Source organism: Catharus ustulatus, chromosome 5, assembly GCF_009819885.2.
Source record: "Catharus ustulatus isolate bCatUst1 chromosome 5, bCatUst1.pri.v2, whole genome shotgun sequence".
Taxonomy (NCBI): Eukaryota; Metazoa; Chordata; class Aves; order Passeriformes; family Turdidae; genus Catharus; species Catharus ustulatus.
In genome coordinates this window covers 56,675,555-56,691,918 of record NC_046225.1, presented here as the reverse complement: position 1 = coordinate 56,691,918, position 16,364 = coordinate 56,675,555, and the positions used below count along the sequence as shown (strand labels likewise).

General features: G+C 37.6%; 1 long non-coding RNA gene across 2 annotated transcripts; it reads left to right on the top strand.

Annotated features, from left to right (window-relative positions):
• The first annotated feature begins 9,335 nt into the window (after positions 1-9,335).
• On the top strand, positions 9,336-15,391 carry LOC116996147. 2 transcript variants are annotated; one of them, XR_004417887.1, is made up of 4 exons: positions 9,336-12,009; positions 12,488-12,550; positions 12,669-12,774; positions 14,914-15,391. It is a non-coding gene; the product is annotated as an uncharacterized LOC116996147 (long non-coding RNA). The 2 variants fall into 2 exon arrangements; XR_004417886.1 differs by lacking the exon at positions 9,336-12,009 and having other exon boundaries at positions 12,168-12,550.
• The last annotated feature ends 973 nt before the right edge of the window (positions 15,392-16,364 follow it).

Sequence of the window (16,364 nt, the reverse complement as noted above, 5' to 3'; positions counted from 1 at the left end):
TTTATTTTCTTGACAAAGTATGGTGTTTGCTGGTGCCAGTTAGAGCCAATACATAGACAAATGCTTATGGGCTGAAAGGTTAATACATCATACACTGTTCCTTTGCAGTGACAAGCAAAATTTGCAACTGGCTTCTTTATATTTACAACAAAATATTTATCTTTTCCACAGACAGAAATACCCACAAATGTTTGATTTTATCGACAGATTAATGACTCATTTTTAAAATGCTTGATCCTTGTATATCATCTCTTATTTTTTCACTTCATCACATTACTTTAATATTTTACTCCTTATGGGGTAGGATAAGGGAAGTCAATTGTAATTTGATTGAGTAAATGTAATGCAAGAAGTTTCATAGTGTAACAATCTTGCAAAGAAATGCTCTAGCAGAGTTTTAGTGTGTGTGTCTTCAGAGAACTATTTGGTAGTTATTTTTGGATGTCCAGGAGTATCTCTGTAGAAGTAAAGATGACAAATTCATTGACCTCTATGCTCTAAAGATGAAGGCTTGAAAATCATGATAAAAAGGAATGTTTAGTGGCAAAGAACAGGAAAGGAAGGAAAGTTTCAGTTCTCTGAGAAGATGAAATTCAGAGGCTGATAAGATCTGAATATTATGAAGGCTGTAAAATCAGGGAGAATGAAATATATTTTAGTAGCTGCCAAACCTGTGGTATAGCTAGATCAGTGTATAAACTAAATTGAAACAATGCTACAGCAATGCCCTGTCAAAATTTCACCAATAAGCAAAAATGCTGCACTAAATGAGGCAAAAGCGAAGCAGATTAGACGCTTTCAACAGCTTCTGAGTCAGCTGGTGGCATTAGCAGGATGGAAGTTTGCACAGTGTCTAGCCTGCCATTCATATCAGCCATTACTCTGTAGAGATATTCTTACTTTTTTGCTCATATTATAACTTCAAAGAGAAAGCTGCACTTTCAACCAATGAGAAATGAATGTAGAAAATTAATAGAGGACTTCTGCATGGTTCAGCAAGATGATTTCAAACTCTAATTTTTCAAGTGCGGAAAAAAAATCTTGGATAGAATGATTACAGTCAGGAGAAACCAATTAAACAGACTTGTGTCCCATGGAATGTCTCAAGTGTATTAAACTCTATGCAAATTCTGTTTTCAAGTAGTCAGAAAAAGCCTCTTTATAGCCATTCCTCCCTAAAAAATGATAAATAAAAAGTGGAGGCAGTTGGTAGATTCATGTTCGAGGTATTTTTCAGCATTAAAACGTAATCAAATACTTTAGGAAAAAGAAGATACTCTATGAAAATGTAAAATGAAGTGATAAGCCAACTTTTTCCCCTGCTGCTGAGTCTTTTCTCTGGTGTGTTATCTGTGGCTGTAATGTTCTTAAAACAAATCAAGGACATTATCCATTCACAACCTGTAGTATTAAGGTTGTTGAGTCAAGTATTCAGAAGATAAGAAGTGCCAGTTTAGGTTCCCATCTGCATCTTATTTTGCCCCTACCTAGCTGTTTATGTTGTTAGCTATTTTTTGACAAATGTACAAATTCTGTTTCTTGTTACATTATTTTGGTAGATTTAAACATCTCTGTTTTTTTAACTTTGACAACCCAGCCAAATGATTTAAAAGTCCTTATTTCTGTAAAAATACTCCTAATGCACTGGCGGGGTATTTGTAAAGAAGTAGCATGTCCTGGAATCACTTTCACAACTGTATCAGGTCTTCCTGTTGCTGAGCAAGTTGCCATTGCAGGTCTGTCTTCACTGACATAGTCCCTTCTACCTGAACCTCCTCCTCCATCCATGTCTTACCTATCATTCATGCTTCTTTTATCCAAGGTGTATTAACCACACCCATAGTGCAGCCTTTCTATAATGCATTTCTATTATTTTCTATGCAGGGTCTTTTCAGGCTGCTCTGTGCTTCATGCAGTAGCAAAGGGTGTTTGAGAAAGGGCTTGGGGTCGAGCTTTTTATGTGTGATGGAGATGGTGCTGACTGCCTTGTACCCTGTGAAGCCAAGAGATGTGCCAGGGGTTAGAGTGAGGGCTAGGGTGAGAGAGGAATGTAAACATCACCGTTTCTGCAAGTGTGGCAGAACTGCAGGGCAGGGCACTCTGGATGGCAGCAAGGACAGAGCAAGGTTTTATGGGTCACTAAACGGAGGTGGGGAGTGTAACAACATGCTTCACTGTTACACAGACACACACCCAGGAAACGATTTCACTTTTTCGTGTTCTTATGCTGAAATCTGTTGGCAAAATATAGCTCTCCTCCACTTAAAATTTTCTCTTACAGTAACATACATGGTTCGTGAACTTTTATGTTGTTATGTGAACAAAGACCTGGATACAGAGTATTACCAAGTTTAAACTGAGTTGTCAAGGTGAACAGACTATACCTACAAGATATTTTTGCCTGGTATTTCTGACCATTAACCTAAGAAATTTGGGTCCTTGACTCTGACTGACACAGAGCATAGGGTGACTTTCAGGTTGACCCTAGTTATTGGTGCAAATGCAACCTATGCTCAGAAAAGGTGGATGATGTTTTCTGTGGTTCCTACATTGTATTACACTGAAGCTCAAACTCAAAATAGGAATGCACTTAAATTTCAGTGAAGGGAATGGGAAAAAATGTGTCATGTCACTACAGAATGTTGGTTTGAGCTCAGTAAACTGCAAGGTTTGTGAAGTTTCTTGGAAAAAAGAACAACTGAAAGTACTTCAGGACAACAGAAAATAAGAACTGCTTAGAAACTACTTAGAGAAATAGCTAAAATGAAACACACAGCTCCCCAACAGTTCAGTAAGTCTGGTTAACCCATCGTCTTTGAATAACTTTAGAGAAATAAATTTACCACAGTGTTACCCAGGCAATTAGTAGTTAAACTACTGAAGATACAGAATTGTACAGGAATTAAAAGGAAGTAAGGGATCAGCTAAAGCAGAGATGATAATCGATTTTGTTAAAGGGGAAATATTAATGAAATTCCTCCAAGATCAGTCTTGAAGCTGATGTAATGTAAAATTTTCATTAATAATCTCAATACAAATTTGAACTTGAGTACAGAGAAAATTCTCAAATGACTCATCTATGGAGCATGGGTGAGTTTTACTCTGGAATAGTCATAGGTGCCTAAACCAGTAGGTTAGAGAAAGGAGTGGAGAGAAAAAGACATCTCCTGAGGCTGGCTCTTGGCACCTGGGTTAGCTTCCTGCTCTGAATTGCTCTTTTAAGTACAGAGAGGGAGTCAGGATGCAGCAGGAGGCCTCTCTGCTCGCTGTGGGGAGTAATGACATTGTTTATTACACACGGTTGATAACCCCATATTCAGGCCTGTTCTAGTTCTTGTTCACAATGTTAAAACAGGGCTTGAACATTGACTGCGAAACCTGCAGCCCCCTCTGGAGACTCTACTTGAGTCCATAGATAATTTAAATGTACATGAAAGGACTTGCCTAAAGCCAGTGTATTTCAAGTACTCTACTTCTAGGTCTTTGAACAATGCTTTTGCAGTAAGTTTCCCTTTATTGCCACAAAATACATTTGTAGGACAGTATCTAATGCTCAGTGTCACCAATACTCACCTGCTGCGTGATAGGGTGCTGTGTACCTGCTTAAGCACTAGCCCTTTTCTTGACAAGTTTACCAAATTAAAGAGATACTGCTCTCAGCTTTTCAACTTTGATGCTCCTCTTTTCAAAACTTGCATTGTTTAGAAAAAGTCCAAACCAATTGCCCAATTACCCTCCCTACAGTTAAAAATTTTGCTGAAAATCAATAATAAAATACTTGCAGCAATACAAAAGACTCTGAGGATTAATAAGAACTAGCTGCAATTCTTTGGTCTCTTAATGTGTTTGTTTGTAGCTACCTCTCCAGCTCCTGGCTGCTCCCTGTGTCACTCACTGCTCACACCTTCCAGGGCTGAGTGTAGTCAGAGTAGGGAGGATGGTGTCGTTTTGGTTTTTTTCTACCTGGGTAATTTCTGAGATTTGGTTTACATTTTGTGGCCACATGTGGCAGTACAGTTTGCAATTCAGTTTAAGAAAGGAGGCAGAATGTCCCAAATTTTCTTTTCTTTCTGAAGTTTAGTACACATTGTAACAGTTACACTCCTTGTTTTAGTTCGGAGGACAGGTGTTTGCTAAGAAAGGCAGGAGCCTTTTTTTAGAATGGAGAATGTAAACCCTCTCTCTCTAAATTATTATAATTTTGAAATCAAGGGGCTCTCAGGCAAAGATATGGGAATTAGGAATAACAGTTCTTTACTAAGAAAATTAAAATAGAAATACAGGACTACAAAGCACAAACTCCAAACACTGACAAAGTCAGAATACAACCTGACATCTGTCAGGCAGGGTGTTGGTAGCAGTCCCATTAAATAGTGTCTGCATCCTCCTGCAGTGACAGATGTGATTCAGTTGAAGCAGTGCTCCTGTAGAAGGTGCAGTTTTTTTCCGAAGGTCCAGTGATGATGTGGAGAAGTCTGTTTTTTTTTCTGGAGTCCGGATAGAAAAAGGGCTACCTTAGTGTTCCAAAATCTCAGTTTTCATCCTGGCAAGAAAGGCTTGGCTCTTCCCCCTGGCTGGAACATCTCTCAATGGGATGAAGTAATTTTATCAGTCACACAGTGGGACTCAATGGTCCATTAGCAGAAAATGACTCGCTGGAGGAAGGATGGGTTGTGAAAAGATAAAGAACAATGCCCCACCTGGTTTCAATGGATGGCCCATTAGCAGAATATCTCCCATGGAGATAAAGATTACTGCCCCACCTGGTCTTATCAGATGGTGAAAGAATAGATACTTTTGATCACATCCTGTATTGTAACCCAAGACACTCCTCCTTCCTTATTCCTGTTTCCCTGTGGCCAGCCTTGGCAATGCACACCATACTCACTGAAGTGTACCACTGATGTCATTGATGAACTATTGGAAAAGACCCAAATTTCTCTTTCTTAAGGGAGTCAGCTTAAGCTACTAGAGCAGGTTGGAAGACAAAATACTGGTTTGGCTATTTGGCTATTCTATGAATGGTTCCAGACTAGGTATCTAGAGCAAGCACCATTGTAGGTGGAGGCCTGATCAAATGTTTTGTTTTCTAAAAGGAAGTGGAGAAAGATACCAGACTCAGGAGGACATACCTGTCTTTCAGCATGAGACTAAATTGGTTTCTTCAGATTGTAGAGCAGGGACTGGGAGTGTGTAAATATTCATTGTAAATAGTCCATGTTTTAGGCAACAAAGAATGAGGTGCTGTTTAACTTTAAGATAATTTTGAGAAAAAGAGGTGCTGTAGGCCCTAAGAGAGATACACTGTAAGGCAGTGAAGAGTGGAAGAGAATTCCAGCAAAAATAGTGGCTGTAAGAAATGTAATAAATTCTAATGTGAAGATTGATTTGTTGGTTTATTAAAAGCATGATTTTGTGGCTGTTATGATACAAATTGTCTTCTTGCCTGTGTTAGAAAGTGCTCTAACTCAGTGAGCTTGGTTTAGGCATATTCTAGTTTCCTAAATTATCATTATTTATTATGGACAAAAGCATTTGCTACATTAGATGATAACCAATTAATAAAAGAAAAAGAACTTGCACTTTCATTTGATTACTTAATTTTGAAGTCTGACCCTGATCCTGATAGAATTTGTATGAACTTACAGAAATGCAAGCAGCTATAATTATTGCAATGGGAACAAACTCAGCATGTTGTGAAATACATATGGGTTACAAGGAAATGTGCTATCACCACCTATATTCAAAAAAGATCTCATAAGACTGTGTGCTGTTAGCTGATAGAATACTATCCAGCTATTCATTTTACAGAATAACATTCCCTGCAGCTGTCACCACATTAGGGTCTTGAGCTATTCAGTCTGAGCAGAGTGTAGCAATTTGGCAGGAATCACAAATGAGCAGCAGCCATTGATTTGCTGTGTGGAATATGAATGGCAGAGCACTTTGAGGGTTAACCTTGAAATGCAGCAGATAATTTGAGAAGGATTTAAAAAAAATATTTGAACCAGAGACTTTTTCAAAACAATAGATTCTGAAATAGGAATTGCATAGATAAATTATGCATTCTAGTTGAAAGATCTCACATCATATAGGAATGTTTTGTCTCTTAGAAGAGTGTGCTGAAAGGGAGACATCAGAAAATGGAGCAGTCAGAAAAATCCATATTTTCACATCTAGTTTAGTTTTGCTGCAACCCTACCCTAATTATTTAAAACCAGAATAGAATGATAGTATCTGCCAGTCCCTCTATTTACACCACCTTTAGGTTTTCTTTAGAGACAGTACAAAAAGTTGTCACGATGTTCTGTGACTTAGATGCTTGTTTTAGGATAGGTACCTAACCACCAAATTTATTTTGAAGAAAGCTATTGTAAAATCAGCCAAATAAAACTACTTTAAAAATATGGAAAAGACTGATTCTTAAGGTGAAATCATCCCAAATCCATCATCATGCTGCTGCCAGTGAGCGACTGTTAGCACATGCTTTGGCATATGCCTTTCTGCATTTGCAGATGTTGCTGATGCTTCAGAGGTTTTGGGGAGCAGAATGCATAAATAGCAATTATTGCTATGCCCATTAACTTCTGGGTTTGGAAAGTCTTTTACATTATGATTGAGAACTTTCTTCCAGATGACAGCCAGAGGCAGTAAAAGACAGATAGAATCTTTAGCAAGATAGGACCCAGGAATAATTGTATAAAAAATTATACTGGCAAAGTTAGACTGTGGATCTCTAATGCAGTGTACTGAAATAAAATTAATTTCCATACAGTTTGTGCAGGACTACTGCTGTTTGTAGTAACCATCTTTGCAAAACATAATATACTATTCCTGCATCAGGAGACACATTCTTTTTCTGCATGAATTTTTGTTTTAAATTTCTTTTTCCTCATAACTTAATCTGGTTTTGAGATATAAACATAGTTTGCAGAGGGGACTAATATGGGTTTAACAGTTCAATTAACAGTTCAATAAGAACTACATCAGGTCCTTGACATATTTCTGGACAAATCCTGACACCAGAACTTGCATAAAGATAATTTAAAATATATTATTTTGCATCATTAAATTTTGAGCTGTATTTTTAAAATCTGAAATAAATTCATTGCAATTTTGCCACAAAGAGTAAATAGGAAAAGGAGTAACCCCTTTGAATGGCAGGCTCTTGTAATCCATACGGGAACAACATAGCTAGTGTTACTAGCTATCAATCAGCCTGAGCTGATTGAGGGAAGACACTTTGTTCAACTAGCCTTGCTGATTAAAGGCATAATTTCGGTCCAACCTCTAGATGCAAGCTGAAGCAGATGATAGAAGGAATAATCATAGAATCATAAAGTAGTTTGGCTTGAAAGCAACTTTAAAAGCCATCTGGTTCCAACCCACCTGCCATGGGCAGGGAGATTTTCAACAAGACCAGGTTGCTCAAAGCTCCATCCAATACCTTGAATACCTTGAGGGATGGAGCATCCACAACTTCTTTGGGCAACCGGTTCCATTGCCTCACCACTCCCAAAGTGAAGAATTTCTTCCTAATATTTAATCTAAATCTATCCATTTTCAGTTTAAAGGCATCACCCCTTCTCCTATAACTACATGCAATTTTGTTATATGGCATAATACCTCTGAAAGTGTTGAAAGTCCCTCTCTGGGTTTCTTGTGGGTCCCCTTTAGGGGTCTGAATCCTTACAATGAAGTGAAAATCCTCATTTCTCTTACTGGGAGATGCTAAAGCAGAAATGGACTAAGTAATTCCTTGTATCACTTCATTAGCAAAGAATATAGGATGCATTATGTTCACTTAGCATCTACTATTAGTAAGTAAAAGTGAGCAAGTCCTGTCAAGTCTCACTAATTGCTACAGTCTAGATACTTCTATTATTTTCCATTATTTCTTAAGACTTTAGGTCTTTTTTTTTTTTTGGATGCTGCTGTATCTGTATCATCAAGTGGTGGTCCTTATCTTGCAGATCTTGAAGTTCTTGTCTGTCATTACCTGTTTCTTCTTCCTTTGCACCTGCATATCCTTATAAATTCCCAAACTCTAATCAATATGATTATTAGATTAGATTAGATTAGATTGCCCTCAAATTACATGTTTTTTGTTGCAGCATCAGTTTGTTGTTGTTATTTCTCAGGTTATCTTTGTACACACAATAGCTCTGAAATCAACTTTACATGAAGACTGCCTCAGCCTTCTGGAAATATCTGATTCTCTTTTATGAATAGAGATTTGACTGTGGCCTCATCCTTAGGACTTTCCCTAAAAGAAAGGAGAATATTCCCACCTTTCCTCAGGTACCAGAAGATATCTTTTATTCCTGATGCAAGATGAAGTATTTGCTTGACAGATTTCATGAGTCTGACAAGACCAAAATATGTGTATCCTTTAAGTAATACACCTTAACTAGTAAGGTGAAATAGCTATCTGTTGTTATAAATTACTTTCCTGATATTTTCTAATAAGCAAAGCAAAATATGATGTGTATCATAAATAAAGAGATAGTTTACTAAGTGCTCAAGATTTGAAACAACCACAGTTAGTAAGTATGGTATGGTGTGAAGTGGTATAATATATGGACTTCCAAAGCAAATTTGAAAAAAATTTGACCTGAAAACTACTCTGTGGACTAACTGATACTGGAATGATGGATGGTAATCATAACCCATCCCCACCTTTACCAGGAACATTACTTCTGACACCATAAATGATATTAGACCCTTTTCTTTCCAGAATGTAGAATTGGATTATACATCTTTATTGCTTCCTGCTGTCTCTTTTCTTTTCCCCAATAATTCATGGATATAATGTAGACCATTTTTATTTCTATAATAAGAAGACAATTTGTTATTCTCTAGTTGAATTTAAGATAAAAAGACCCAAGGAAAATATCTCTTTGTTATAACTGTAATAGAATTAGAAACAATGCAGACAGATTTAGATGGTAGGTCGGCTGACAAGCATATGATAATAAATCAAAAATGCAAATGAGAAATCAATGTATGCACAAAAAGGAAAGATGTCACAGATTTCTGGCCAAGAAACAGAAAAAGTTTGGGAGTTATTGTGTGAAAAATCTGTCAGTTCTTTAGTGTACTGCAGTTGTAGTGCTGAAGAAAAATGTTTCTTGGATTGTACTGTTAGCAGTATAAAATCAGTGATGGATATTCTCTCCAAAATTGTCGCTACACTTCACCTTGCATACTAGTATAATGCAACTTTGCAATGTATGCCACTGACTTTAAAATGAGTTAAAAATGGTAAAAAAAGAAAAATCCCTTAGTGTAAGGATCTTAACAGAAGAAAAGTTTAAATTAGATTTTATTAAAATTGAAAAATGAAAAAGATTCACTGGAATTTACTGAAATTTGATAATTGTGGCATATCTGATTCAGTGTCATTACTGAAACATAGTTATACAAAAAAAAATCACAATATATAATTTGCTAAACCAGTGAAAGCAAGCAAGAAGTAACAAAAATAGGTTCAGACACATGATAGATAGCATAATGTTATATACTAAGGATAGCTGCTGAAAAAACCAAAAATAATGAGAGTACGGAGCATGGTGTGTGGTAGGAAAGACAGCTTAGATTGTGCTTCTGCAATACCCTTTACTGGGAGCAGCAATCAGCTGGGAGGCTGGTCTGTAAAATGAATGATGTGAGATAAAGAGGTTGTTTTTGCTGGAGCCTTTTTTTACTGATCCAATGGACGTGAAAATTTGCAAATGGGGAAAGGCAGTGAGAAGTAGTGAACAGGACAGGAGATCTGGTCTACAAGTTTCAGAAAGAAGGAGATAGGTTTCTGCACTGGTAAGGCAGCAAGGGTTAAAAGAAAAAAGAAAGGAAAAGTTGACAATGATTGTGAGCATCAGAAAACACTTATTTAGTATTTATTTGGCTATAAGTAGCAATTTTAAATTATTTGTCTGATAACACTGATTTTATGGGTGTCTTATCATCATAGTAACTGCATTTAAAAAACAATAAATTTGTTTATCATGTTGGTGTGACTTTGATATGTGAATTTTGCACACAAGGGGGAAAAAATATTGCTTACATTTGCATAGGAGGTCTGAGTTGAGGCAGGAAGTGGTAAACAGCCTCATCTCACCACTGAGCAGGCTGTGCAGGTTGCTCATAGTTAATCCATCTCCAGAAGAGATTTTCATTCATGTTTATTTGAATTTTAAACTTCATGCTCCTGAAAGCAGTCTGCATGACAGAACTAGTGGAAATGCTCACAAAGACTGGGTTTATGCAAATAGTGTCTACAGGTTGAAACCAGGAATCTTAATACACAGTGTCAAGAAGCCAAGTAACTTTTGACTCCAGACTGCATACAGGAAAATAAAGTGTGTCAGGGATCATATAAAGAAATTCTATATTCATGTAAAAAGCCATCCCCCTGGAGAAATAATTCTGATTTCTAGCTAAAGTAATTTTAAAAAAATGTTTACAACCTTTTTTATTTCTGTTTATTCATCCAACCTCAGTAAAATTTCAGTTTTCCAGGGGTAAGGAGTTGGAAGAAACTGAAAGTCCAATCAACTATCCAAACACCATACAGAATAAAATGCTTTATAGCGATGAGAAATCTTTCTCTGTAAAAAGATCAAGCTGCAGCTTGATGACCTATTGAAGAAAAAAGAAATATTTCTTACCCTGGAACTCAGATTAGTATAATCAAATCATATTTATTTTTTTTTTAGAAACCTTGACATTTAAAAAAAATTAAAAATATCGGGAAGATTTAAAATTGACATATGTGCAAAAAGTAAGAAACACAAGAACATCAGGAGCAGTTTCAGCAATGATGAAGCTAAAAATTGGTGAAGGGCAACATTTCAATACTCCATACAAATCAATATGCTCATATTTCTAACTGTATAATTATAAAATACATTATGTTCTAAAGTGAACACTTACTGAAATTGATGAGAGAATTACCAAAGTAGTTTGACTCACTTAAAAGTGTGTTGGTGATGATCATTACAGGGATTTTGCTGGCAGGCATTCCTTATTACCAGAACAGTAAGACTGCATTTTCTAGAAAGCTATCAAGAAAGAGGTTTTACATCTTCAGCTTTGAAAGAGGATATGAATACCAGCACTATGCAAGTAGCAGAGCTGTTTGACAAGTGTGATACCAAATTAAGGTTTTCACAGTTTCAAAAATTTTAGCCACACTAAAATATTCCATGCTTCGCTTTTGGTATACAGCCTTTATAAGGAATTTTTGTTAAAGTTGGGTACATTGATTTTAGTAAGTTTCCTTAACAGACTGCTGATTTTAACAAATGTGCTGGCTTTGCCTGGCAAGGTTTTGGTAGTGGGGAAGCAACAAGGGTGGCTGCTGTGAAAAGCTGCCAGAAGCTTTCCCCATGTCCAACAGATCCACCTGCAGCCCATGGAAGACCTCATGGTGGAGCAGGGAGATGTCCCAAGGCTTCTGTGACCCTGTGGAAAGCTTGCCCTGTTGCCCCATGGAGAGACAAGCCCATGCTGGAGCAGGTGTGCTGTCAGGATTGATGACCCTGCGGGGTCCCATGTCAGACCAGTCTGTTCCTGAAAGGCTGCACCCTGTAGAAAGGACCCATGCTGGAGAAGTTGATGAAGATCTGCAGCCTGTGGGAAGGACTCACACTGCAGAGGTTCATGGAGGGTTGTTTGCTGTGGGAGGGACCCCACGCAGAAGCAGCACAGGAGTGTGAGGAGTGCTCCCCATGAGGAGGAAGGAGAACCACAGACCACTGCCTATGATGAACTGACCACAGCCCCCATTCCCTGACTGCCTGTCCTGCTGTGAGGAGAGTTAGAGAATTAGAGAATTTGGGAGTGAAGCTGAGCCTGGGAAGAAGGGATGGATGTGGGGAAGATGTTTTAAAATCTGGTTGTACCAAATGACAGCAATTACCGAGCTACTTTTGTTTCCTTACCTTGACCTACGTTTTATTGTCTCTCCCCTGTCCAGTGGAGGAGGGCAGTGATAGAGCAGCCTTGGTGAGTATTTGGCATTCATCCTGGGTTAATCTGCTACAGCATACAACAGGACACTGAAGTCTTCAAAGACTTACGTCACACCTAAACTGTGTCTTCTGGTCTTTTTTTTTTTAATTTTAAATTTATTTATTTTAAATTTATTTTAGAGGGAACAAAACCTTACTGACTTTAATGTTCCAAATGAATAACGTTGCAAGTCAGACTTTTTTCTTAAATCAAAGAAATTAACTTCAAAAGTATGTGTTTTCCTTCACAGAGCATTTGAATGAAAAACTAGTGGGAAAATTTTTCTCTTAAGTTATATTGCTGATAAAGTCAATGAGTTAAAAGACTCCCAAGTTATGTAGGTAAGAGCACACAGACACAGTTTATTGCATTAATCTGGGTTTCTGAGATCAGAAATAACGAGACATACTCCAGCCAGTGATTCCTCTCACTATGTGAAAACTTAAAAGTAGTTTCCTGTCACATTTTATAGTGTTTCAGGAGGGAACTCCTTGCAGAAACCTGGGGATGAAGAAGAGCATCCAGCCGTTTTAAGGTTAGTAGAAAGACATAAAAGAGGGCAGCTGCCCTAATCGTCCCTGAAGCAGCCAAGCAGAAAAGTTTTAACATACAGGCCCCCCCTTTTTTTTCTCTCTCTCCTTCTCTGAAATCAGTACAAGTGGGAAAAAAACAGCCTGAAGGAAGAGATACGTTGGTGGAATATATAAAGTTGCTGGGGATTGGTGTGGAAGGGGCCCAAGGACTATGTGAAGTGCCTCAGTAAGTTTTGGGAAATGTTAGACTTATGGGTGTTAACTCTAATAAAATTAAGGTATATGTGTGGTTTCTCTCCTGCTTGAATGTAACTGTTGTTTAAAATGTTAGCTTTAAGTAATATTTAGATAAACTTACTGTTAGAGTCTTTAAAGCCACCCTTGTACTGCTGAAATTAAAACTTCTTGCTCTGTGAACATGTGAGGTTAGGAGAATAGTAATGAATAGACTAGCAAAATAAAAAAACCCTTAAATATCTGCAGCCTAGTTTCTCCCCACATTCTGTCAAGAGGATTTTGAGGCTTGGTAATGACAGTCATGCATAGGAAGATCATTAAATTCTGTTAGTGAAAATGGCTGCATGTCACATAGCTATATCTGTGTTTATCTACATTTTCTCCTTTCCCCTGCTGAAAAGTCTTATATAGCTAGAATTTGAAAACTGAGAGCACATATCCTGGGATATCTAGGCAAGTTGAAGCCATTCAGGCAAATTTTTATCTGTACCTGAGATTATATGGAAAGATCAGCAGAAAAAGGCTGTGTGCAGTGACTGAGCTGCACCTTGGACAAATCACACTCACGAAATACATACTGCACATTTCTGTCTTTGAGTTCCTGCAAAAAGAATGAGAACTTTGATTTTCTCCTCTGCACAGATGTATTAAAATAGATTTAATGTCCTGAATTTATTTTACTTTTTACTTTTGACTAAATATTTCAGTCATATTCCTTTTTCTCCATCCCCTGAGAAGAAATATGAGAGGAAGAGCAAGGAGGCAGCAAAGTCAAGAAGACTTGCGAGACAAGGTTTTATTCTTAGCCACACTATACAGTGGATTGAAATATATCTCTTTCTACAGCATTTTGAAATCCTGGGGCTAAAAATGCTTCTGTAATGAGGCTTTATAGTTATCATTATTGTTGTTCATATTTAAACTTTTTTTCACTATTTTATGATTCTAATTAAGGGAAAAGTAAGGAAAAGGAGTGACTTGGAGTATTGGAGTGACTCCAAAGAATTTATATTCAGGGTGTTTCAAGTTTGTCACTTCTTTACTGTAAATTGTGTTATTTTCATTCAGACTGCAATCAACTCTCCAACTTCAGAAAAGCAAATTCCGTTAAACATCTGTTCAACTCTTTATTAACCATAATACATTACTTACTTTGTGTTGTTCCAAATAATTTCCTTCCTTTTTGTTTCCTATATTTTTACTCTATGGAGGCGCACTACAGGTCAGAAGACAAGAAATTTCAATCTCTTATAGAATATATTTAGAGGCTTGCAGTACTCTACAGAAAGGCAATTGGTATTCGAGAGGGTTTTTTTCCCCCCTTAATAGGCTGTGAGCTGAAAAGGACACTCCATTTTACTTAAATAGTCTAGCTGACAAATTATGCTCTTTAATTCTACTTAGGAAAGTGTCTTTTACATTAGCTAAACATCACCCCCCTCCTCGGCCCTACTTGACATTTAAAACTTAAGCAACTACAACCTGCTTCCAACAAGTTCTCGTTCTATATAAATTAAAATGACGTAGCACTGAACAAAATCATCCAGTATCAAACAGTGCACTCCTCTGGGATTTCTTTAATACTGTTCATGTATAAATAGAGGAATTCAATTAAAAAATAACCTAAGGCACTATGCAAACTTGCAATATCAGCAGAATGCAATTTAACTTGTGAAACCTCACCTCATGAGCTGTATATGTATACACAGCACATACACCTACATATAGGCACACATATATAGGCCTAGAATGTTCCTAACAAAGAATGTCTTCTGCTCTCATGATTTTGAATGGTTTTATCTTAAACAGAGTTATCTATTGCTTTATTTGTCTTGTTAGACTTACTATAATGAGTTTCCTCAACAGCAACATCCTGGAATTTTAAGATCTGTAGGATGCAGTTACAGTACCTTGTAAAGTAAATGGTGTGAATTAAACTCCACAGATTTTACCCAGGCTCATCTCCACAAACTCAGTTTTACTGTCTACAAATCTTAAGAGTAGAATTTGGTACTCAAAACTACCACTGAATGAATGAATGATGTATGCAGATTCTCTGTAGCTTGTCAACTTAAAGTCAAGACTGATCCCATTTGAGCGCCTCTAGATTTCTTTTGTTTTTTTGAAGGACAACAGGAATAGATAGATCAATTTCATCACAACCATGTCAAGAGAAAATGGAATAATCTTCTGAAACAGGTTGGAACATGATTATGATCAGATTCTTTGGCTCACTTGAAATCATCTCTGTGCACCTTCAGAAGATAATGTATGGCAAAGATGACTTTTTTCTTAATACACAGCTGTGTGTTAAATTAAACATCTGTGGACCTCTGCTTTTTGGTTATTTTCACATTCAGTTTGAATGTCCTTTTTTAAAATAGCTTGGTAATATTAATTAAATTATTAACTGTGCTTATATAACATAACATCTGAAACTATTCACTTGTACATTAAAAATGTACTTGTGGGGGCAGCAGATCATTCATTAACTGTAATACTTGCATATACTCTCTGTTCCATTATTAGTGGTTGTCATTTAGTGCCTCAGGTGGGAAGAGCACAGTGTCAGTGATTTTACATATATGTAATTGAAATACTGAAAAGTTGGACCTCAAATATACAGTAATTTCACGACTATAAGGCGCACCCTTTTGACTAAAATTTTGCCCCGAACCCGGAAGTGCACCTTATAGTCCGGTGCGCCTTATCTGACGTACAAAATTCAGAAATTTGCGAACCTGGAAGTGCAAACTGCGAGCTGAGCTGGGACCTGCGGGAGCTGCGGCTGTGCAGGGGGAGTCGGGAACCGTGGGAGCCGAGGCTGCCGGGCGGGGAAGACCAGGAACTGGCGTGGCTGCCAGCCAGGGAGAAACAGGGGGAAGCGGCACAGCCACAGGGAAGCACCAAGAAGCGCCGCGGGAAAGCGCTGAGAAGCGGCGAGAAAGAACCCCGGGAAAGCGCCGAAAAGCGGCGAAAAAGCACCGTGAGCTGTGCCTCCCGGGGGAGGGCGGGAGTGCCGGGGCCCGCTGCACGGGGAGGACACCTGGGGCTGTGTTTAAAGGCTACACCGATCTTTGAAAAATGTTTGCAAATTGAGCACCTGCCAGTAATTCGTTACTTTGTTGCACACGGTGCAGCTCCTCGCTGCAAAAAAATAGTGAGCCTTATAGTCTGGTGTGCCTTATATGATCTACAAAGTTGCGAAAGTTGCCAACTCCCAGGGGGTGCGCCTTGTAGTCCGGTGCGCCTTATGGGCATGAAATTACTGTACTTATTTTCTCTTGTCCTGGAATTTAAAAAACTGTGCTTTTTTTTTTTTTTTTTTTTTTTGTTCTGGTGATGAAAATGAATAAATGACAAATGCACCTATCCAGAATTTTCCTTCCATGTATTTTTTTTATACCAGTTACAGCTTTTCCTTTAGGTTAAGCATTTCTTTGTTTTTTTTTTTGGAAATGGGTTGATAGACTTATTGACATGTTATTATAAATATAAATTATAAATAAGAAGTATTTGTTTATGTAAAATATACTTGAGGGTGTTTTAAATCACACCCTATCTTTTAATGTTCTAAGC